Source organism: Patella vulgata, chromosome 2, assembly GCF_932274485.2.
Source record: "Patella vulgata chromosome 2, xgPatVulg1.2, whole genome shotgun sequence".
Taxonomy (NCBI): Eukaryota; Metazoa; Mollusca; class Gastropoda; family Patellidae; genus Patella; species Patella vulgata.
Window position 1 is genome coordinate 10,483,594 of NC_065880.2, and position 23,972 is coordinate 10,507,565.

At 38.5% G+C, this 23,972-nt stretch overlaps 2 long non-coding RNA genes across 2 annotated transcripts; one reads left to right on the forward strand and one right to left on the reverse strand.

Annotated features, from left to right (window-relative positions):
• The first annotated feature begins 16,583 nt into the window (after nucleotides 1-16,583).
• LOC126812253 (uncharacterized) lies at nucleotides 16,584-21,569 on the forward strand. Its single transcript, XR_007675872.2, has 3 exons — nucleotides 16,584-16,747; nucleotides 17,119-17,175; nucleotides 21,419-21,569. It is a non-coding gene; the product is annotated as an uncharacterized LOC126812253 (long non-coding RNA).
• Nucleotides 18,046-21,482, reverse strand: LOC126812251 (uncharacterized). The gene is made up of 3 exons (XR_007675870.2): nucleotides 21,251-21,482; nucleotides 20,585-20,706; nucleotides 18,046-19,945 (listed from the first exon to the last, which is right to left on the reverse strand). It is a non-coding gene; the product is annotated as an uncharacterized LOC126812251 (long non-coding RNA).
• Nucleotides 21,570-23,972: the final 2,403 nt, after the last annotated feature.

A 23,972-nucleotide genomic window follows, 5' to 3' on the forward strand; every position in this document is an offset into this window, starting at 1 on the left:
GTGGAGCTGAACGGATACCGAGGATGGATAGGAATGGAAGGACCAAAATGGAGATTTACAGATTGCATCTTTTTTACTGTTTTATCTTTTTTTTATGTTGTTTACATTTACACTACTGTCATGGTGCTGTCTCTGGTCGTCATGACAAACATTTTGAAAGTTGATTTTATAAAACGGAGATGGACTTATAAAATATATCGTCTTTCTTCGTTTAATATTAGCTACTATGACAATGAAAGAGAATACGATAGATCAGCAATCACTAACTATTTTGTTTCTTATATTATATAGAGGGTTGGATGGCTGGATTCTTAACATGTTCTGGTACTTTAACATTCCGTGAATATTTAAGATCTTGTCTCATAGATTTTTATCCTGAAGGATTCAGCCTGGTTGAGTTTCATAATCTCATTCTGTTTAGTACAAAACTCATTAAGGAGATTAAAAAAGATAATATAATATACTCATTCTCTTTCTTTCATTTGCCCGCCTAGCCAAAGAAAAAACCCGTCGAAATATGTTTGTTGAAGAGAGAAAGAGGAATGGGGTTTAACGTCCACTCGACACAAACTAGGGCATTTCGGGACTAACATGGTTCAATTTTATTTCAATAATTCGCTTGCGCGTAGTGGTCTTTAGCAGTGGGAGGAAACCGGAGGACCCGGAGAAAACCCACGAGGTTGGACAGGCGACCCTACTCCTTGTCACGTACAACCGAGGATTCGAAACCACGCCAGTTGACTCAATGACAGACCTTATGATAGAGCGCACTTGTTAACTATTCGGCCATCCAACCCCGCTTTCTAAAAGGGTTATTGTTCAGTCCGTTTAGGATTTAATGCAGACGATAAATAAATGAAATGAAATGGGGGATTAACGTTCAACTGTTCTGCTCCGACTGAGCTAATGAAGACGGACACATGCCATACAGTATGATATCAGGATAAATTTTGCCGGAAAGCAACATTACGGCCTACTCTTATGTCGAATTCTAACTGCCAAGAGATCTTTTACGTGCACGCCAATATCTGGATTAAAATCATGTTCAAATTAATTAATCTATCAATTTGCGTCAAATCCCAAACTAAAATAAAAATCTTTAGAAGCCATATTTGTCAACTAACTGGAATGAGGGAGGGTCCATTTTTTTCAGAATGTATTTTTCATTACTTACTATCTATTTACCATACATATTGAGACCTAAGTAAAGACTTAAATTATTTTCTTTCAATTGCACGTTTTGTACGTTTACACCTGTCAATGTCCCCCATACCGCATAACCATTCGAGGAAGAAATAACAGCCGCTCCTCAAGTCAAGCTAGTAAACAATAAGCCATCGGACAACCAGTCGGATTGCCAGTTAGGGATACCCTGACTTTTTAGCCCAGTGTTTGCCCCATGGGTGTGATGCGGGTAATCCTGTATTTTTCTAGTAAGATTGGATGTCTATACTTTCCATATATACTGTACTAAATTTGCCATACTTCTATTGGAAATAACCACCCGATAAATACCTACAGGACATTGTATCTTTAATTTCTGTTGTTAGTAACAGAACAATATATTAAGCAGAATAAAATCAAACCGCAACGTATGGTAAAGAAAGGCAGGAAGCAACGTATCAAACAAGACAGCGAATCATTGAAAGATAGACGCAACGTATCATAAAAGATAGTGAATCGTAAAGAAAGATAGACGCAACATGTCATACAAGATAGTGAATCGTAAAGAAAGATAGACGCAACGTATCATTCAAGATAGTGAATCGTAAAGAAAGATAGACGCAACATATCATACAAGATAGTGAATCGTATGGAAAGATAGACGCAACGTATCATTCAAGATAGTGCATCGTAAAGGAAGATAGACGCAACGTATCATACAAGACAGTTAATCGTAAAGAAAGATAGACGCAACGTATCACACAAGATAGTTCATCGTAAGAAAAGATAGACGCAACATATCATACAAGATAGTGAATCGTAAAGGCAGATAGACGCAACATATCATACAAGAAAATGAATCGTAAAGGAAGATAGACGCAACGTATCATACAAAACAGTGAGTCGTAAGGAAAGATAGACGCAACGTATCATACAAGATAGTGAATCGTAAAGGAAAATAAACGCAACGTATCATACAAAACAGTAAATCGTAAATCGTATCAAACAAGACAGCGAATCATTGAAAGATAGACGCAACGTATCATAAAAGATAGTGAATCGTAAAGAAAGATAGACGCAACACATCATACAAGATAGTGAATCGTAAAGAAAGATTGACGCAACGTATCATTCAAGATAGTGAATCGTAAAGAAAGATAGACGCAACGTATCATACAAAACAGTGAATCGTAAGGAAAGATAGACGCAATGTATCATACAAGATAGTGAATCGTAAAGGGAGATAAACGCAATGTATCATACAAAACAGTAAATCGTAAAGAAAGATAGACGCAACGTATCACACAAGACAGTGAATCATAAAATGACAGTTAGGATGCAACATATCATACAAGACATTGGACCGTAAAGAAAGTTAAGAAGCAACAATCATACAAGACATTGGGCAAGAAGACAACAGGCAACAGACCATACACGACGGTGAATAGTAAAGACAAGCATGACGCAACGTATCATATAAGACAGTGAATCACAAAGAAAGCAAGACACAACAGCAGTGAGATTTAACAATCGTAAGGTAAAACATAACTTTTCAAACATTGAAAAGTAAGCTACACAGGGCCTGCGGCAGCGACATCCGGGCCCCGAGAAAAGAACTTGGGGGGGGGGGGGGTTGTCTCTCCCTCGTGCTTGAAAAGGTTTTATAGTCCCTAGTGCATATCTAGGGTATCTGGAGGTCACTTTGCTAAACACATTCGTCGGAAAAAGGTCCGCAATTGGCAAAATATCGTAAAACTTCTAGATTTTTAGCACCTAATCATGTTTAATCATCGGATAGGCCTACCGGTCAGCCTACCAAGAGCGATCATTGTAACGTTCTACAGTCCAGCATACCCTGACGATGGCGATAGCCTCAGACAGAACGAAGACGGACTGGGTCCCACGGCGCTAAGTCCAGGGCAGGTGGTTTATAGTTTTTCATTTACCGATTTTTCCATAAAAAGTGAACCTACAGAATCGGATTCTAATCTTACCCCTGCCACCAGGTACCCACATTTGGAAAATCACCGGTTTCTTCTACCTTACGATTCGGGGATCACGTGGCTAAGTGGGTAAGACGCTGGCTCGCTAGCCTGGAGGTCGGGTGTTCGATCCCTGCATTGGCCGAGAAAGTTCATCCAGATTTTCCGGCGTGGTTCTCCCTTGTCAGTGATGCAGGACGGAGGGCCTGACAAGGACAGCTGTCTAGTCGTTCGGATGGGACGAAAAACCGAGGTCCCGTGTATATATTGGAATGCACGTAAAAGATCCCTTGGCAGTTGGAATTCGATATAAGAGTAGGCGATAGTGCCGCTGCCTGGGCAAAATTTCCCTCATAGCACACTGTATGGCGTATGCCCGTCTTCATTAGCCCAATATAGGAGCAGAACAGTAGGACGTTAAACCCCATTTCATTTCATTTCAGTTACGATCAAGTAACTGTGTATTTGGTATTTCTTAATCTCAACAACTTCTTTAAAACGTTACTCGGCATGCCTCCGGGCTCTTCTAGGCTCCGGGCCCCTGGACATGTGTCCCAGCTGCCTCCACCCCCTCTCACGGGCCCTAAAGACACAACGTATCATACAAGACAGTGATTTGCACAGAAACAACATGTCATACTAGTCAATGAATCGCAAAAGAAGCACATTTACCAATCGGTGAATGTTTAAAAGCTGAGAGTACATTTAGGCATTGGAAACTGTATTACCACATGCGAAACCGGAAGTTGACCATTCTCCACTGTCCTGGCATGTTGAAATAGTTTCACCGGTAACTTGGATGTAGCCCGACATACAGACATACTCCACCTGACAACCGGCATGCGTTGGGTAAGAAAACGACGAGGGAATACCATTCTCAACATCTTCAAAATCAAAACATACCGTTGCTGAAAAAGACATATAACCAATTATTTACGTTTTACTTGTTCTATGGTTAACAATTTATACCAAACATCAAACTGTTGCTCAGTAAACATCTATCAAATTCTTTCTTTACGGGCCTTTCTTGTACTAAAACAATCAATGATATCTGAAAAGACTCTTTCAATGCTCAACAATGGCGGAGTTGATATAATTCCTTTCTAATTGGGGGGTTGGGTGGCCGAATGGTTAGCGTGTGCGCGCTGTATCATAAGGTATGTCATTGAGTCAACTGGCGTGGTTTCGATTCCCCACAAGGAGTTTGGTCGCCTGTCCAACCTTCTGTCACTGTTAAAGGGCCCTACGCGCATGCGAATTATTGAAATAAAATGGAACCATATGTTAGTCCCGAAATGATCTAGTTTGTGTCGAGTGGACGTTAAACCCCATTTCTCTCTCTCTCCCTCTCTCTCTCTCTCTCTTTCTCTCACTTTGGCATTGGAGATCTAATTACACATTACACATAGTTTAAAAAATACACTCTTTTAGAGCCATAACTAGATCGAGCAATAAACTATAACACATACTTATGGACAACAGCTACTTAATTATCTGGGCGACGTTTTGAAGAGTATTCTCTCAACGTTATCAATATTTTAAATCTCACAGACTAATCTGTGTTTCCAAAACGTGTTTGCCCGGCACAACTTACAACATTCTATGTCGAGTGTATCCCACTGTCTATTGTCTTGACAAGTAATATTTTTGTTACCACTCATATAAAGACTTCTAGTATCATTACAACTATAACTGATGGTTGTACCAATAAATGATTCTTCTACATCAGGATCAAGTATTGTATTGTTTGGTCTTGGTGGTGGACCACATCCGACAACTTTAAATAGAATATAAATTAAATGAAATTATATTTAAAGGTGTTTAATTCTATGTTTACAATGTCTATCTCAGCTAGTACAAGCTGCATTGAAAAATATATAATTCGGTTGGCAAAATCTCTCCATAAGTCTATCAAAGGGTTCTGCAGAATTTCCAGTATCTCAGCTTTTTGTATCTTGCGTATTATTCAAGGCATACTATATAACGAATTGTGGTTAGATAAAGTGAGTGGGCCCACGACGGATCAGTGAGTAACGAGATAGCTCACTAACCAGGAGGTCCCGTGTTCTAACCCAGTTAGAAGTCATTCAGTGTAGAGCAGAACCAATGGTCTAACAAGGAATAGTGGGTTCGGATGGGCCGTAAAATCGTCTACAAAACTGTGCCGAAAACATATTTACAGTTTTCAAGAGTGAAATGCCATACCTTCACATACAATATCAATTGGTGACCATGTTGAATTCAGCTGACAGACAGAAAATCCACTACCACCGGTCTGTTCAAAATTAGTGTCACATTTATACGGTGCCTTGGTTAAATACCGTATATCAGTGGTGTTCAAAGCATCAATGCTTACACCGCGTATTCCAGTGTCATTGTCAGGAACTTCACATCGAATGACTGAAAGAAGAACGAAATAATTTGATCGGACGAGAAACACATAAATACAATAACATTGCCTAAAATAACCAAAACATTGTAGGCGCCGTGAACAGAATAACGATTCACTGCCGAGTGTAGCAAAAGTTAAAACACGATACTGGATTGACCAAAACCTCAGAGATGTGGTCAACATGGAAGAAATAAAATGTCCTACTGTTCTGTTGGGCTAATGAAGACGGGCATATTTTATCCAGACAGCCACGCTACGACATAGTCTTATATCGAATTTAAACTGGCAAGGGGTCTTTAATGTTTACAAGGGACCTCTTTTTTTCTTCCCATCTTACCAAGACGACCAGCCAGCATCTATGGCAGCACAACAGTCGCTTGATCCCCGTTTCTCAAAAAGCAGGAAATGGTTGTCTATGGATTTTGAATCCAGCTGAGCTCTGATAAGTCACCGATGAAGACATAATCAAAACGTAACCCCTGATCGAACGTCACCTACTCATCGACCTCTAACGGAGAAGACATAAGTAGCTTGTCGGGGATATCCACGTTACTGACCCTGTCCCCAACCTATACGAGTTCTACTCCCCTTCCTTTGCCCTTTTAACGTTCCTGACCCCCCCCCCCCCCCACACACACACACACACTACCTGAATTGAACAATACGAGACGGATCAATTATTACATACATGTCGAACACGCCCCATCAGCACTAGTATTGGCACCACTCATATAATAATAACCTATTTTACAACCATATTCTGCTACTGTATTATACGGTGCTGGACTTGGTAGATTCATCATCACTTTATCTTCAGACAGGACTATACTACCACAATCAATCTCTATAATTATGCAATAAATAAGTTGACAGTCTTATGAAATGCTATCAAAGGCTGGCGCAACATGAAAATATGGAGAAATTATACTCACGTTCACAGACCAGATCAATATCCGTCCATACACCGTCAACCTGACATGTTGATTTCCCACTTCCGTTAATAAAACGGTATCCTAGTTGACACTCATATTCAGCTGTAGAATTAAACACAGCAGGGTTAGGTAATGACGTCAAGTTCATTCCTTCTGGTAGACTCAAATCACCGCATGGTATGTCTAAAACAAGAAAGAACAAAATGTACATTAAATGACTGTTGAATTTCCAAAAAACTTGAATGTGTCATGAGTCGTCTCGGTGACTCGGGTCAGCAGTCATCGTTTTCTTCGAGAAATTGGTCAGTCGACTTCCCAATCTGATTAAAAAACTGATCCTATTTCGTTTCGTTTTTTATAGTTCAAAGTTTCGTTTACTTGTCTTTGCAACACTAGGATCTGGAAGTGTTGTTATATAACCCGCATTCTGGATGATGCGAGGGATTAGCCAATGAAGCGGTCTGTTACGGCGAGTTTTTGGGGTGAGTTGTACTCACTAGTAACCCTCTAGAAACATCAACGCTGATTGGTTAATAAAATGTCTGACGTCATGGGGTCAAAAGCCGTTCGTGTGACCCCTGACGCGACCTCCCACTACAGCAGGCCAGATCTTCATATAGTGTAGGCCATCGAAAGTATAAAAAAAACGAAACGAAATTTAGATCTGTATTTTAATCAGCTTGTCGATTTCCTGATGAACAAAAGCAGCAGACGAGAAGATTGTTGTTTTCTAAGATATGTCGATGGAACTGATTTTTTGAATAAAATTCTACCCTTGCCTTTGCTGCTGCTAATGATGGTCTGGTGAAACTGTTCTTTTATGGTGAGAATGAAATAATATAATACTCATGCTGCTTCTACTGATGATAATTATCTGATACAGATGATGATGATGATGATGATGATGATGATCAGAACAATAGTAATATATCTTATTAATAATCTTATAAAAAAACTGAACGCGTGGTAAGGTAAGTACCCCCCACTGCTGATAAATAGCTCCACGAGTTTTATACCTTAATAGAAAGAACATTCTAAATCTGAACGTAATAACCAACTAGACCGAACAACCAGAGAGTGGTGAACTATGCACTGAACAACTAGAGAGTGGTGAACTATGCACCGAAAAACTCGAGCGTGGTCAACTATGCACCGAACAACTAGAGAGTGGTGAACTATGCACCGAAAAACTCGAGCGTGGTCAACTATGCACCGAACAACTAGAGAGTGGTGACCTATACACCGGACAACTAGAGAGTGCTGAACTAGGCACCGAACAACTAGAGAGTGGTGAACTATATGGAACTTTTCTTTTAGATCTATTTGATAACTTTAATGTCCCTCCTCATGTTACTTTAATCACTCCCAAAATCAGTGTAGGAGCTGAAGAAATAATTAAGAGAGAGAGAGAGAGAGAGAGAGAGAGAGAGAGAGAGGATGGGATTTAACACAAACTAGGTCATTTCGGGACTAACACATGGTTCAATTTAATTTCAATAATTCGCTTGCGCGTAGGGGGTGGGAGGAAACCGGAGGACCTGGAGAAAACCCAAGAGGTTAGACAGGCGACCCTACTCCTTGTCACGTACAACCTGGGAATCGAAACCACATCAGTTGACTCAATGACAGCCCTTATGATACAGCACGCACGCGCTAACCATTCGGCCATCCACCCCCGCGCGGACGAAGATGAAGCCTAGAGAGATCACTAGTCGTATCACAAAGCACGTCAAAGGAGAGAGAGAGAGAGAGAGAGAGAGAGAGAGAGAGTTCTCGACACACACTAGGTCATTTCGGGACTAACATATGGTGCAATTTTATTTTAATAATTCGTTTGCGCGTAGGGGTCTTTAGCAGTGGGAGGAAACTGGAGGACACGGAGAAAACCTACGAGATTGCACGTACGAGCTGGGGGGGCTGGGGGGGGGGGGGGCGGCCGGCCCCCCCCATTTTGGGCACCAAATGCTGGGAAAATTCGGGCACACAATTGTACTTTGTAAAAGTTGTTTAAAAAAAATATTGTGTTCTTGAATGTGACCAATTTAACAGCGAATTTATTATTATTATGTAACATACTAAGAACCTAACTACATTTTTGGGGCACCAACCACCACCGCCGCCCCCCCCCCCCCCAGTCAAAAATTTCCCCGTACGCCTATGGTCACAAGCCAGATTGAGCATTGGTATCTCACAGAATCATGTACTTTGTTGTAATTATTAAAGATGTGTAAAATACTTAGATATTCTCAGACTAAAGTTAAGAATTTACTCAAAATTGACCGTCTTAATTTAACTAAAATATAGACCTTTATAAAACTTTTGTTGTTTTAATGTATCAAATACATCAATAAGAAACTATGTGCAAAGTTTTGTTTTTCTGGATCAAAGATATTTCTCATAAACAGTGATTAAAAGTTGAGTAAATTCTTAACTTTTAGTCTGAGAATGCTTTGTGAACACAGGGCCATTAGTTTATAATAGATATAAAAAAATCTCCTACGAGTCTTTTTTTGATATCAAAAAATATTAACACAAGTCGATAAAGTATAAAAACCGAGATCTGATAATAATAGAAACAATATTGATTGGTACTATCTTGTTGGCTATCAGTTATACATTTTTAATTGACATCTTCCCTAAGGCGCATTCTAAACAAAAACCTTTTCTTCTTTAATACAATACTAGGGTGACCCATGTACTCACAGAAATATAGTCCACCGCTGGTAGTTCGAGACTACCACTGAAGCGTGCACATTCGCCGTGCCGAGACAAACTTTCTGACAGTATGATATTATAAATAGCCATGGCACGTGCAATTCTCTACAAATCTATCAACTATTACAGCCGTAAAAAATTTATTGTTGACGATTTTGAATAGCAGTAAAATTAAGCTTCTTGATTATTACAGCAGATTTAGAAATTACGTTCCTTTCATTTTTTAAATCGCTTTATCATTAACTGTACCGTTAAGAGCGGCATCTTTTGGTTTAGTACAAATAATATCTCTGAATCACTCGGGTTAGGCAGGAACATGATACTAGCAGTAGTTTCATTTTACTTTTACAAGCTTCTTAAAACGATTGTTGAGCTACCTAACGTGCTTATTTCTAAATTCAATTTCTTGTTCTAGCTTTCTGTTATGTTTCGTAAAAAAGTAGTCTTGATTATCCCGACCTGTCAATCAGACGTAGAATGGTCGATAGACTGGTTAAGCGAGACTAATTTCAAAACAAGGGCACGTAACCTATCTTTTACTCAAAAGTGTCTGGATGTTATGGACGACTCTTGGAACCAGTTTTCAGTCTGTTATTTATACGTGATTAATGGTCATAGCTTATTAAGTACAACATGATCGTTTATTTAGTGACTCTAATTGTTTGAAACTGATTTGAGGCTTGGCATATATATAAATATTGTGGCGTAATTGTCGAGATATATGGAGATATTTATTTATGGTGGGTCACCCTAACAATACTATGTATCGTTATGCTATACTCCATTTGCAACTTTTCAATACAGATATCCATCTTGCAAGTGGAAATCTAGTGAATTTGTTTTACTTTTCTGTACATATACGGCGCTGCACATATACGACGGTTTTACGCCATACATTGTGCTCTGGTGGAAATATTTCCCAGATAGCGATTCTACGGCCTACTCTCATTTCACGTTCTGTCAATGGCTGTTTTACGTGTGAACCAACTGACAAGCCGAGACAGTGCCGGGAAATCCAGATGAACGGTTTCCGCTAAAATCCGGGTTAGCGAGTCACTTTATTACTCATTAAGTCTCCACTGCTCACACTAAATCAAGACTCGAATCTAATTTGGAGCTTGAAAGAAGAAAATCTAGGCTTTAGTTAAAAGAACAAACTAACGCTGTGTTAAAACTAAAAATTAACGCGGCCTTAAAAATAAAAATTAACGCGGCCTTAAAAATAAAAACTAACACTGCCTTAACAAGAAAAATGAACGTTGTAAACGTCTGAAATAGTAGCATCGAGTGCTCTAGAAGGAGTGAGCACACCCTGTCGTGTGCACACATTCTTAATTAAGGAATGAAAAGTGTTGCCTCGACAGTAACATAAGATGTTCTCTCTAACCACATCCTCTACTTTGGAAAATCCCGAGGAACTCTTCCGGCCAACATCGGTTAGTATGCCATTGAAGTAAAAGAAATAAAATGAAATGTAATTTAGCGTCCTAATGTTCGGCTCAGACAGGGATAATGAAGACGTACACACAGGCCATGCATTGTGCTATGAGGGATATTTTTCCCGGACAGCGACACTATGGCCTACCCTTATATCGAATTCCACCTGACAAGGATTCTTTTACGTGCACGCCAATGTGTTCACGGGTTTCCGTCCCATCCGCCCTCCTACACCATTAATAAGGAGGACCCACGTTGGGAAATCCGTACTTCCTGCACCACTGACAAAGAGAAACCACACCGGAAATCCCAATTAACTTTCTCGGCCAACACCGTTAGCGAACCCGCAACCACTTAGTCACCGCGGCTCCGTGCATAGGCGCACGGGCTCGATGAGTGTTATGGGGGTAGAACCTGAACTGGCCGAAAAAGTTTGGGTTACAGACGGGGGCACTGGTTGTCTACGAGAGCCGAAGGAACGGAGCTTACCGTTTAGTCACCCCTCCCCTGTAGACAATTTGACGTTTTCCTGCTACTCCAGCCCGTGAATACAGCAACTTCCAAGTGATCTAATATAGCCCTGTGTGATTGACTCGAATTCCAAACAAACAATCAATCGTTCACAGGCCACGGAGATGGGAGAGGAACAAAATTTGGAAACTTGAACTGTCGCAAACTCGTTTGTCTGCTATTCCAGCCTGTGAATACAGCAACTCCAAAGTGGTCCAATATAGCTGACTTTAGGTCGTTGACCTGAATCCCAAACAACCAATCAATCGTCTCGGAGTAAGGGGTCTTCGCCCTCCCCGAGAGAATTTTAAAAATATAACCGCCGCAAATGAGCCTTTTCTAATATTCTAGCCAGTGTGTTAAAGTTACTTAAAAGTTTCCAATCGTTTTGCAACCCACATGCCATTCAATGCCGACCTAAATCCGAACCACCCAATCAGACTCTTGCAGCTGCATAATGATAATCAATGACCGAAAAATGCTCAAGCTACAGCGGCTCCAGACAAAATGTTTAAATCCATAGTCAATTCAGTACAAATTCGTTAGTATTAAATTTAAAAAATAAGTAAAATTAGTGTATTGTTAGATTTCGGGTCCTTTATTTTGCCAACTAGATGAAATAATAATTTTGTTTCACCTTACCCGTCTGCCCTAAAAGTCTAATTGCCCGCAAGGTAGCGGGGCAGCTGCCTCCCACTGTCCCAATGGCTCGTACGCCTCCATACCATCGTAAGTGCACTATGTGTGTGTTTCGTTTTGTTATTATTGTATGTTTCATCAAGCAAAAACACAAATTTAGTATACCGACAGCCAAGCGCCGAAATGAAATGAGGTTTAACGTCCTGCTGTTTTGCTCTGACTTGGCTAATGAAGGCCGGCACACGCCATACAGTGTGCTATGAGAGAAATTTTGATAGGGGGGGGGGCGACACTATGGCCTACTCTAATATCGAATTCCACCTGCCAAGGGATCTTTTACATGCACGTCAATGTATACACGAAACCTCGGTTTTTCTTCTCACCCAAACGACTAGACTACTGTCCTTGTCAGTCCTTACGTCCTGCACAATTGACAAGGGGACCAGTATACTAGCATCCTTAGACGACGTTAAAATCTGAATGCTGCAGAATCGACTAAAGACGAACGACGACAAAACTGAGGTTTTTATTTTCGGTGGTATTCTGAGTCTTCATCCCGTGTTAAATTCCTGGGGATGCATTTGGACGGAAATTTAAATTTAAGCATCATTTTGCCGAGAAGACTCGTTCTGCTGCTTCGGCAATGTTCAACTTTCGGAAATTGAGACCGTTTCTTTCGCGAGAATCATCTTTGGGTTATAAACTTACATTTCAAGTTTCAACAAAATCGGATAAAAATTGTGACCTCTATAGGGTCCACAACCTTGATATACTATATTTTTACGCTGTTTGAGAACGAACGGCGGCCATTTTGTCTGTCAGTTTTTGGCCGATTTTCACGAAATTCGAACTCAGCCGTCCTTAGGGTTTAACGGTGATATAATAATACGGTTTTTAAATCGGATAAAAATTATGACCTCTATAGGATCCACAAGCTAAAAACGCAATTTTTCGTACAATTAGGGGCCATAATTCAGGAAGTTACGTTCCGATATGCGCGAATATCGAAAGGAACCGAGATCGTGGGGTTATAATCATACATGTCAAGTTTAAACTAAATCGGATAAAAATTGTGACCTCTACAGTGTTCACAAGCTAAAAACGTGATTTTTCGTACAATCAGGGGCCATAATCCAATATCGAAAGGAACCGAGATCTTAGGGTGATAAACCTAACTCAAGTTTCATTGAAATCGAATAAAAATTGTGGCCTGCAGACTGTTCACAAACAATTGTTGACGGACGGAAGGACAAGGGCGACGACAATATAAGTCCACATGAAAATGTGGGCGTATAACAACATACATGTAGTATAGCTTTCAATAAAAAAAACCCCAATGTTTTGTATAATTATAATCATCCATACCCAGGATTAAAAATATACATGTAGTATAGCTTTCAATAATAAATCAATGTTTTGTATGAGTATTGTATTTAATGTGATGTTAGATATAAGATATGATGTTACACACTGTGAATGTAATGTGAACTATGTACTATGTCGTTTTTATTGATTATTAAATAAAGACTTATAAAAAGAAAGACATCAAGAAGACTTTGTGAAGCGCTATTGAATACATGGCAGTAATGTGCGCTATATCCAATGTTATATATTATGTTATGTAAGCTATGGTTCTCGTTTGTACCACATACGTAGTTCTTCATTTACACGAAGAAAATTAAATGAAATGGGGTTTAACGTCCTACTGTTGTGCTCCAAACTGGGCTAATGAAGACGGTCATACGCCAATGTGTACACGAGACCTGGGTTTTTCGTCCCATCCGAATGACTAGACACCTGTCCTTGTCAGGCCTTCCGTCCTGCATCACTGACATGGGGGAACCACGCCGGAAAATCTGGATGAACTTTCTCTGCCAATGCAGGGATCGAACACCAAACCTCCAGGCTAGCGAGCCAGCGTCTTACCCACTTAGCCATAGTGACCACCTACACGCCAGGGAACAATTTGAAATGTAATACTTATATAAAAGTTTCTCACCTTTCTTTAAACATAGATGTGATTCTGACGATGCTACCAAGGTACAAATTTCACCCACAGCACAAGGCATGGCATCACACGGGTTCGAATCTTGATATGGCTAAATATGAAATATAGGGATACATTATTATGATGTAAATACATTACTGGATAATACGCTGCAATTAATAGTGTGTCCAGGGGGACCGCAATACACACAAACAATTACACAAGACATTAAACATCACAAACAACAAATACACATATCAGATCAAGTGAGTGGATCCGGGGGCTAGCGTAATCGTCAACTATGCTTTACGGCCCCGGGTCTGTAATGAAAAAAGAAAACACCCCCCCCCCCCCTTAAAAAAACAAACAAAGCCGGATGAAACTCAAGAATAAAGAAAAGGGGAATATTTCCCAAACGTTGTGTAATATTAGTGAATTAGAGCAAGATATCTAATGCATTAGGATTTGTTGTCTCGTCGACCCAATACATCAAACATTTTGAGACTGTGGACGTAAAAGATTCATGACAGTAGAAACGCCTCCGTAAGTACAGCCCCCCCACCCCTCCGACGATTGCCGTTTTCCATTAGCCCGACAGGTTCTGGAGAGTAGGACATTGAACCCCTCTTCATTATATTTTTATACAGCAACCAGACAAGCATATCCTAATATAGGCACGACATGTATGACAATACACCTATTGTTGAATGGCTACAAGGGGAAATAACTTCCACATGATGTCCAAGAGCATGTGGTTTGTAAATACGATTCCAACTGACCAGAATGACGTGGTTTATAAATATAACCCACCTGGCCATTATGCGATTATTAATAGTTGACATTGAGAGTGATGTAATTATAAGATAAGCCTACTTACCGTGCATTCAGGGGAGGTATCTTCCACATGATGTTCAGCGGGGTGTGGAATATGGATAGACTCCACGCACGTGACTATTATATGATAATAGTTGTCATTGGGGGTTAGATGTGATGTAGTTATAAGATAGGCTTACTTACCGTGCATTCAGGGGAAGTAACTTCCATATGATGTCCAGCAGGATGTGGTATATAAATAGAATCCACATGACTATTATATGATAATAATTGACACTGGGGGTTAGGTGTGATATAATTATAAGATAGGCTTACTTACCGTGCATTCAGGGGAGGTAACTTCCACATGATGTCCAGCAGGGTGTGGTATATAAATAGACTCCACGTGACTATTATATGATAATAGCTGATACTGGGAGTTAGATGTGATTTAATTATAAGATAAGCCTACTTACCGTGCATTCAGGGGAGGTAACTTCCACATGATGTCCAGCAGGATGTGGTATATAAATAGACTCCACGTGACTATTATATGATAATAGCTGACACTGGGAGTTAGATGTGATGTAGTTATAAGATGTGCACAGCTTGGAATATTGACAAAGCTTGTAGCACTGCATTTCATTTCTAACTGTTGTTGTCAGATAGGCTGTACCATAGAGACCAGGGTGTCTTATCAGTGGTGCTTGCACACAGCTCAAACTAACACAAGTAAATAGTTCCCGAAAATACCACAACAACAACACAAACACTTTACCGGGTGGTGGTAACATTTCCACTTTCAGCTCATAAAATCCTGCTTAATTTTTATTTTATTCCATTTAAACAATATACGAAGCCGGATATTTTATTCCATTTAAACAATATACGGAGTCGGATATTTTTCACTAATGTCTGAGATTCTCAAATTATGAATTCATGGGTTTTTATTTTTAGATATAAGAACAGTTTGTCCAAACTGTTATTAAATCCGAGCGATGGTTAATGAACTTTCCAAAGTAAGGGAGTAGAGGGTTTTTACATAGGCTAAGCCTGTTCCCAAATCACATTCAGACATCCTGAATAAAAATATTCCAAAGTGATAAAGCCCATTTGACAGATAATGGTTGGGTTTTTTTTTTTCAAAAAGAGTAAGCCTCGTACACGACAACCGCCATTACAATTTAGATTTCAGATCAAACAAGTGATATAACATCCGGAATTTCAATACGGACACAATATTCCAAGAAAAAAAAAATATCCACAAAATTGGAATACTAACACAATATTCCCACAAATGAACTGAAAACTATTTCCTAACTTCTGTCAGTACATGCAAATTGGTTTCAAAGATGTAGTATTTAGATACTGATTCGAAATAACAATTTCTATGTTATCATGCTGCCATTTCACCAGTTTGGCGTGAATGAAATAACAATGATATTGTGTTAGTTGAAGAAACTAAATACACGCTTGAGTGGAATTCTATGGATATACAGAAAGAAATCCCAGAAGACTTGTCACTATTGTATGTGTCGAAAAGGTGTGGAGAGAGAGAGAGAGAGAGAGGGAGAGACACAGACAGACAGACAGAGAGACACAGAATGAGAGGGGGAGGGTTAATGTCCTCTCGACACAAACCAGGTTCAATTTTATTTTAATAATTCGCTTGGGTCTATGTAGGTGTGAGTGGAGTTATGGACTTAAAAGTTTTGAAGGCATTGTCGTGGAACTTGGCTAAGTTAAGCAACAACTCTTATGTGATTTGCAAAATTGCAGATATAAGGTTCGTGACACTAGGCTCCGGAATTTAGCACCCACGAGGTTGGACAGGCGACCCTATACTCCTTGTCAAGTACAACCGGGGAATCGAAACCACGCCAGTTAACTCAATGACAACCCTTATGATACAGCGCGCACGTGCTAACCATTTGACGATCCAGAAAGAGGAGACGATCGTGCACATATTATGACGTCATATATGAATTGTGGGTTAGAGCATAGAACTAGAACACTAACGGGAACGCCCACTCGGTGACGTATAACGGTGATGACATAATTATGTTGTACATCGCATGCGCGAAGTCAATAAGGCACAAGTAACTTCCGGCCGTATGTCAACATGGCAGAAGCGTACGACGTCCTGGAATTTCAAGAACTTGACGGTGTAATAGATGTAAGTTATTCATAATTTTAATGAGTTTTTTTTAAATTAGTTATATAACATACCATCGGGAGTATAAACCATTTATTTTCGGACATTAAATTATCCGAACACACGTTTGTGTATCATTTTCTACTACATATTATAAAATTATTATTAATAAATTATGATGACATTCACATTTTATTTTTTTTATTTATTGTTTTGTGTATATTGTTGTTAGCCTTTGGCATGTCCGTGCCAGTTTTGGCTGGTTTCCCAGTGCCCTTTTCTTGTTTATAACAAGGGGTTTTACATAGGCTAAGCCTGTTCCCCAATCCCATTCAGACATCTTGAATAAAAATATTGTTTATAAAAAAAAAAATGTGTATTCTTTACTACAGCTTTTCTTTGCTAAAGATTTGTTTGAGACATCTCAACCTGTCGTTCCAGTAGCATCCGTAAGTTTTCTACATATACAACATACATGCATATAGTCACATAGTGTTCGTAGCAAATGGGCAAGTTATGAAACTCATTATAGTCTCGACCATGTCTATATATTTTTTTTCTTCTCAAACGATCAAATTGCTTTGGAAATGAAATGAAATGGGGTTTAACGTCCTACTGTTCTGCTCCTATGCTGGGCTAATGAAGACGGGCATACGCCATAAGGTGTGATTTAAGGGAAATTTTGCCCGGGCAGCGGCTCTATCACCTATTCTTATATCGAATTCCAACTGCCACGGGATCTTTTACGTGCATTCCAATGTATACAGGTGACCTCGGGTTTTCGTATCATCCGAAGGATTAGACAGCTGTCCTTGTCAGGCCCTCCGTACTGCATCACTGAAAAGGGGGAACCACGCCGGAAAATCTCGGCCAATGCAGGGATCGAACACCCGACCTCCAGGCTAGCGAGCCAGCGTCTTACCCACTTAGCCACGTGATCCCAAATTGCTTTGGAACAGTTTCTTTTATTTTGTATAATATTTACTTTAAAGGGACAATAACACTCTTGCTGGCTTGAAAGCTCCAGAAAATAAATAATATCTCTATCTAAGTACTAGATGTTTAAGTGTCCCACCTGTTGTGTAAATTATCCATTACATCCTATTTTACTTGTCCAGAGGGTTCGAAAATATTTTTAAATCGAAGTTTCATTTGAAAAGGTTTACGTTAGACGTTTCAAAGCATTATGTTGAATTGTTTATATAAGGTGTGTTAAGATGAAATTTGTATCATCAATTAATTGAAATATTCTAAAATAGCCTTCAAAGGCTAATATCTTCGCTCGCAATAGAGTAATTTGAATGAAATTTTCAAATTAGTCATTTTACATTTTTTATCTTCGAACTATTATAGCAAGAATGGCTAGCTCTTTATCAAAATCTTACATAATGTATATTTAAGAATAATTTAATACATTTATAAAGCTCACACATTACAAGTTGTGCACCTGTATAAAATTTATATAAATTTTGTTATCATTGTTAATATTTTATACTGAGATGCAATAAAAATAATACATCACTTTTATAAATGGATGAATGTAAATCTTGTTTGAAATGAATCCAGGTTTAACGCCCTACTTAGTACTTTTCAGCTCAATTTTGTTTTAAAGATTTGCTTTAATCTTGCAATTAAGGATGTAACAACATCATATTACGATGATAACATGTGAGAATGTTTTGAAGATTGCGTAAACGCACCCCGAACAATTCTCAATCAAAAAAATTAAACCCAACAGAATCAGTATGTTGATTTTTCTGGTACACACGTGGGGTATATAATGCAGCTTTTAAAAAGCTAGGTTTTGTGGAAGGTGCAAAGTTATGCCACGTCATCTCAGAGGTGCTATTTCATTGCGTCTCGATATATTTTGTTTACTATTATCAACCTGGCCCCAAGTTCACAAAGCATTCCCAGACTTAAGAATTTGCTCAACCTTCAATCACTGTTTTTGAGAAATATCTTTGATCCAGAAACACAAAACTTTGCACAGTTTCTTATTGATATATTTACATTAAAACAACAATAGTTAGTAAAGTGCTATATTTGAGTTAAAATAAGACAAACAATTTTGAGTAAAACCTTAACTTAAGACTGAGAATGCTTTGTGAACTTGGGGCCTTGTTTTCTTTTCATTACTTATTAACTACAATACAGTAATAACAAGAAATACAAAATCTGTAGAACACTGCTGATTAAGTTCTAGATTTAATCCTAGATTCAATCACATTTATATTTTTATACTTCCAATATTGATATTAATTCCAATAGAGCCAGGAAATGTTTAGTTTAATTATACACTTTCTATTTTGTTGTATGAAATTATCTGTATAATCTGTGTTTTTGTTACTTTCATTGTGTGAAATGCTTGCAGCAAAGTGCTGTAAATAAAATACCTGACATCACTGATCACAGTTTAACTCTATAACTTCTCATTTGACCTCAAATCTATGTGGAGTCGAGTTAGTTGGAAGAAATAAATCAAAATGGAGTGAAATCTACATTTTAATCAAATTCATACCACATGATTATATTATATCACTGTTTGCTCGTTTATATGGCAACTATATATTATTGCTAAGCTATTTTTGAATTGTAAATTACATTTACAAGTATGTAAATATTGATTCTTTGAATTATATATTGTCAATCAAAATCTGAATATGCAATGTGCTATGTAGCCATATATGTGAAATAAACTATTATTATTACTATTTACTTTCTCTGTAAATCTCTGTTAATCTGTCGACAACTTAAACAAATTTCTTTTTGAGTGTCCTCAACAAAACTATTACATACAGAAGCAAGTACACAGCTTTCGTAATTTCTATGTTGACTTATTTGTGTTCATGAAAATATCAACCTGTCTGATATATCTTACAGTTGTAGTCTGACATTGAGAATAAGACTGTAAATGTTTTGATGTTATGCCCCCACATATCTTCATATTCTCAACAGTTCTTATAAGTAAATCTATAGATGTAACTTTAATTTGAACAGGAAACAAAAATTATTATATTGTACTTCACAATTCAAGTCCTTGTCAATGGTTAAATGGTATGTTACACTTTTATCTTCAGTTTTAAACAGATAGATATAATCACTTGAAGACTGACATAGCCACAAAGCAGACATTTGACATAAAAATGATTTCTGCAACATCTGAAAGGTTACTTCGTTCATATGTAAACATTGAGTTTCCTCGGTTTTCCTTGGACTCTGAATAAAATAGACAAATTCATAAAATTCAATTAAAACAAGAAGAATTGGATTCTGATACATGTATTCATAATTTTCTCGGTTTCTGAATAAAATCGAAAAAATTACAAAAGTAAATATAAAGAAGAATCGGATATTCATACAAGTATTTATAAATAAAATTATGGGAGATTACAGAAAGAGCTAGCAGTTCTCATTATAATAGTTAAAAAATAGATAATGTAAAGGGAATTTGCTGAAAATTTCAGTCAAATTCATCCACCCTGAACCAAGTATTTAATGATTAAATTTTGGGCCTAGCCTCGATCAGCATTACTATAGTCGGTACGATAAAAAAAAAACATGGTCTCGATTATCGATTTTTTGATTTAATCAGAAGTAGCAGACTGGGCTCTAATTCAGTATATATCACAGGCTAGCGATGCCATCGAGCGTTGATTATGGTCTGGATAAGTTAATTAATGTCTAATTAATAATTTAGATAACATTCCAGGCCTAAAGAAAGACCTGCAATTGACAGATTTAGCTCTTGCATAATGTCTGTTTAATATTGATGAATTAAATGTTCATATACTGATCTTTTATAAGGAAACATCGAATGTTCATATTCATAATTAAGTTAACAGAAATTTAAGTTACCGGTGACTTCCTTGGATTCAATTTCTTTGTTGTTACGCTTTTCTGTAGAAGAATTAAGGTTGATAGTCTCCCTAACCCTTCTTTTAATCTTCGATATGTGGACCCAGAATTTTTGTAAACATCTGAAATATTCATAAAATCAAAATAAAAAGGTTCCTACATACAAAACAAAAGGTTCAGATATAATTAATTTTTTTTCCATGCTTGTTGATTATTCATACCGGGAACAAGATTATTTCGGAATTTAAAAGTAAAAGGATTTGACAGGTCAAGGTCAGTCATAAATAAATATACAATTTTAATTTTTATGGAGCTGCTCAGTTAAAACTTTGACCTTTAAAAAAAAATAATAATTAGTAATTCATAAAATTAAAGTAAAAGAAGATTGTTGAGAGAGAATCGTCATGCTGTCACACACTCATCGGGTGTAGTATTCGTCAATTTCATAACAAATTGCAAGTTGACTAGGCCTAGCCACGGCACTAATGTAAACAAACCTATATGCATACAACTTTGATGAGAGAAAGGGTAAAATCTAACGGGCAAACATGAAAATACAGACATTCAGCTAGTATGGGTTTAACTTAACTTCATTGTAGGTTGTCAGGGTGGACTGCCAACTAGAATCTACATAATTAATTTCTTTTGATTTGAGTTTTCACTTACTTTTTCAACGAAATAATCCGGCTCAACGTGTCTTGAACATATTGTCAAGGTCTTGTCATTTATCGGGTCTGATCTGGTAGACTGTATGATACGTAATGATTCTCTCTCCACTCTATGTTGTTTTTGGGTAAGCGATAGAATGATCAACCCCGATTTCTTTTATTGCAGGCGGAACATCCGAACAAAACACAATTCGCGCCAGGCATTTTGTTAGTGCGAGCAGAAACCGGAAGTAAGCTGTGCCCGATATCAGCGTCAGAGGCCCGCCGTCACATAAGGTAGTGACGTCACACGGTGGGCGTTCCCGTTAGTATTCTAGTTCTATGGTTAGAGTAAGGGCTAGGCTTGTTTACATCTAAAGAATTTGACGAAATCTGCAGGTCCTAGCCCTTACCCTAACCCTAACCCACATATGACGTCATATGTTCTAAAATGTGCAGGACCGTCTCCGATCTAGCGTTCTCCACAGAAAGAATGAATTCTATTCAGGTGAAGTAGACAAAGGAGTTGGGTTTATTGAAAGAATATTTGCTTTGGGTATACGCAAGAGCTATGTATGATTGATACAGTCAGTGTTGTTATAATCAATTCGACTGTGTCGTTAATTCCTTAATGTCTCATCACATTGGATTGTGCCAGTACATCGATCTAGATTAACTTTGTGAACTTCTCAAGAACAATAAACTATAACACATACTTATGGAAAAACAGCTACTTATTTATTTGGGCGACGTTTCTCAAGAACAATGGCCATAAACACTGTGGAATACAAAGGAGCAGTGATCTAAAGCCTAGCTTACAACACGCCGTACTTGCTACTACGGACAGTCTACGGGTAAAATAAACACTGTGGAATACAAAGGAGCAGTGATCTAAAGCCTAGCTTACAACACGCCGTACTTGCTACTACGGACAGTCTACGGGTAAAATAAACACGGTGGATTACAAAGGAACAGTGGTCTAAAGCCTAGCTTACAACACGCCGTACTTGCTACTACGGACAGTCTACGGGTAAAATAAACACGGTGGAATACAAAGGAGAAGTGGTCTAAAGCCTGGCTCACAACACGCCGTACTTGCTACTACGGACTGTCTACGGGTAAAATTTCAATCTGTTTCACAGAGAATTACGAGCTAATATCTCTGTAAAAGATGACTGCCTTTAACACGTGCCGTCACAGCACGCGGCGTCAATCACTGGCTGAATGGCGCGTGCATTGTTTACATAAGACGTTCCTGCTTCGGGCAGAATGCTGCCTTTTAGTCATTTTAATACCCATTTACACTAAATAGGAAATAATTTTTACCAACAAATACGTCAAAGGTATTTATTTATTTTTCTAATACATCAAAAAAAAAATGTTTTAGAATTTAATTTTTCGGTGGAAAAAAGTTCATATTTGAGACTCATTAAGTCGCATTGACGTCATCCTTATCAGTGATTGTAGCAGCCTAGCGAAAATTCACTGCTGATCAGTGTGGTAAAATTTGAGTAAACCAGTGCGTGAGACCTACCTTTACTCGCGTGTGTTCGGCACCGTAGAAGATCGCAGATCGTAGAGACCTTTGGTGCTGTACATACCAAAATTTTGACTGGTTTCTTGCGGTTGTTCTGCGAGCTCCCAAACCCTACGAGCCGTGCGTTTCTTAACACGTACGGCTGGTTATCAGCTAGTGTTTAGAACCGTGATTCTCAGCGGCGAGATCTTCCTAAGTGTGCCGCGAAATTTTGAACGGCACACGTAGAAAATGAGAAAAAACACGTGATCCCAAGTGAATATTCACTGGTGTTCATAGCTGTGTTTTTCTTTTTTTAATTTGAGTCTTTCTATGTGTCTATGACTAGTCTCTGTCTACAGTTACCATGTTTTTATTTTGCAAAATTCAAATATTTTTCATATATTATTAGCCAGGTGTGCCGCTATTTTTTCATGCGTTCCAATGTGTGCCGTTGGCAAATAAACGTTGAGCACCACTGTTTTAGAATGGTAATCAATATTAAACGATGAATTGTTGTTTACATTTACTGCTGTTGTCAAAATAAAGACCTTTCATTCTTAAAGTCTCCGATCGTCAGTTGTGAAAGTTGATTTTCTAAAGGGATTATTGTTCACTGCGTTCAATATTTAATGCAGACGATAAATGAAATGAAATGGGTATTTAACGACTTACTGTTCTGCAGAGGGAAATGCGGTTAAACGTCCACTCGACACATCTAGTTTATTTTGGGACTAACATATGGTTCAATTATTATTTCAATAATTCGCTTGCTCAAAATGGTCGTTAGCAATGGGTGGAAACCGGAGGAAGCGGAGAAAACCAACGAGCATGGACAGGCTACCCTATTCCTTGTCACGTACAAGCGAGGACTCGAAACCACGCCATTTGACTCAATTACAGACTTCGTGATGCACCCATTTAATCATTCGGCCACCCCATCCCCCGCCTTCACCCCTCTTACGACTCGTTAATAAAGAAAAAATGAAATGAAATGAAATGGGGTTTAACGTCCTACTGTTCTGCTCCTAACCTGGGCTAATGAAGACGGGCATACGCCATACAGTGTGCTATGAGGGAAATTTTGCCCGGGCAACGACGCTACGGCCTTCTCTTATATCGAATTCCAACTGCCAAGGGATCTGTCACGTGCACGCCAATGTGTACACGGGACCTCGGTTTTTCGTCCCATCCGAACGACTAGACAGATGTCCTTGTCAGGTCG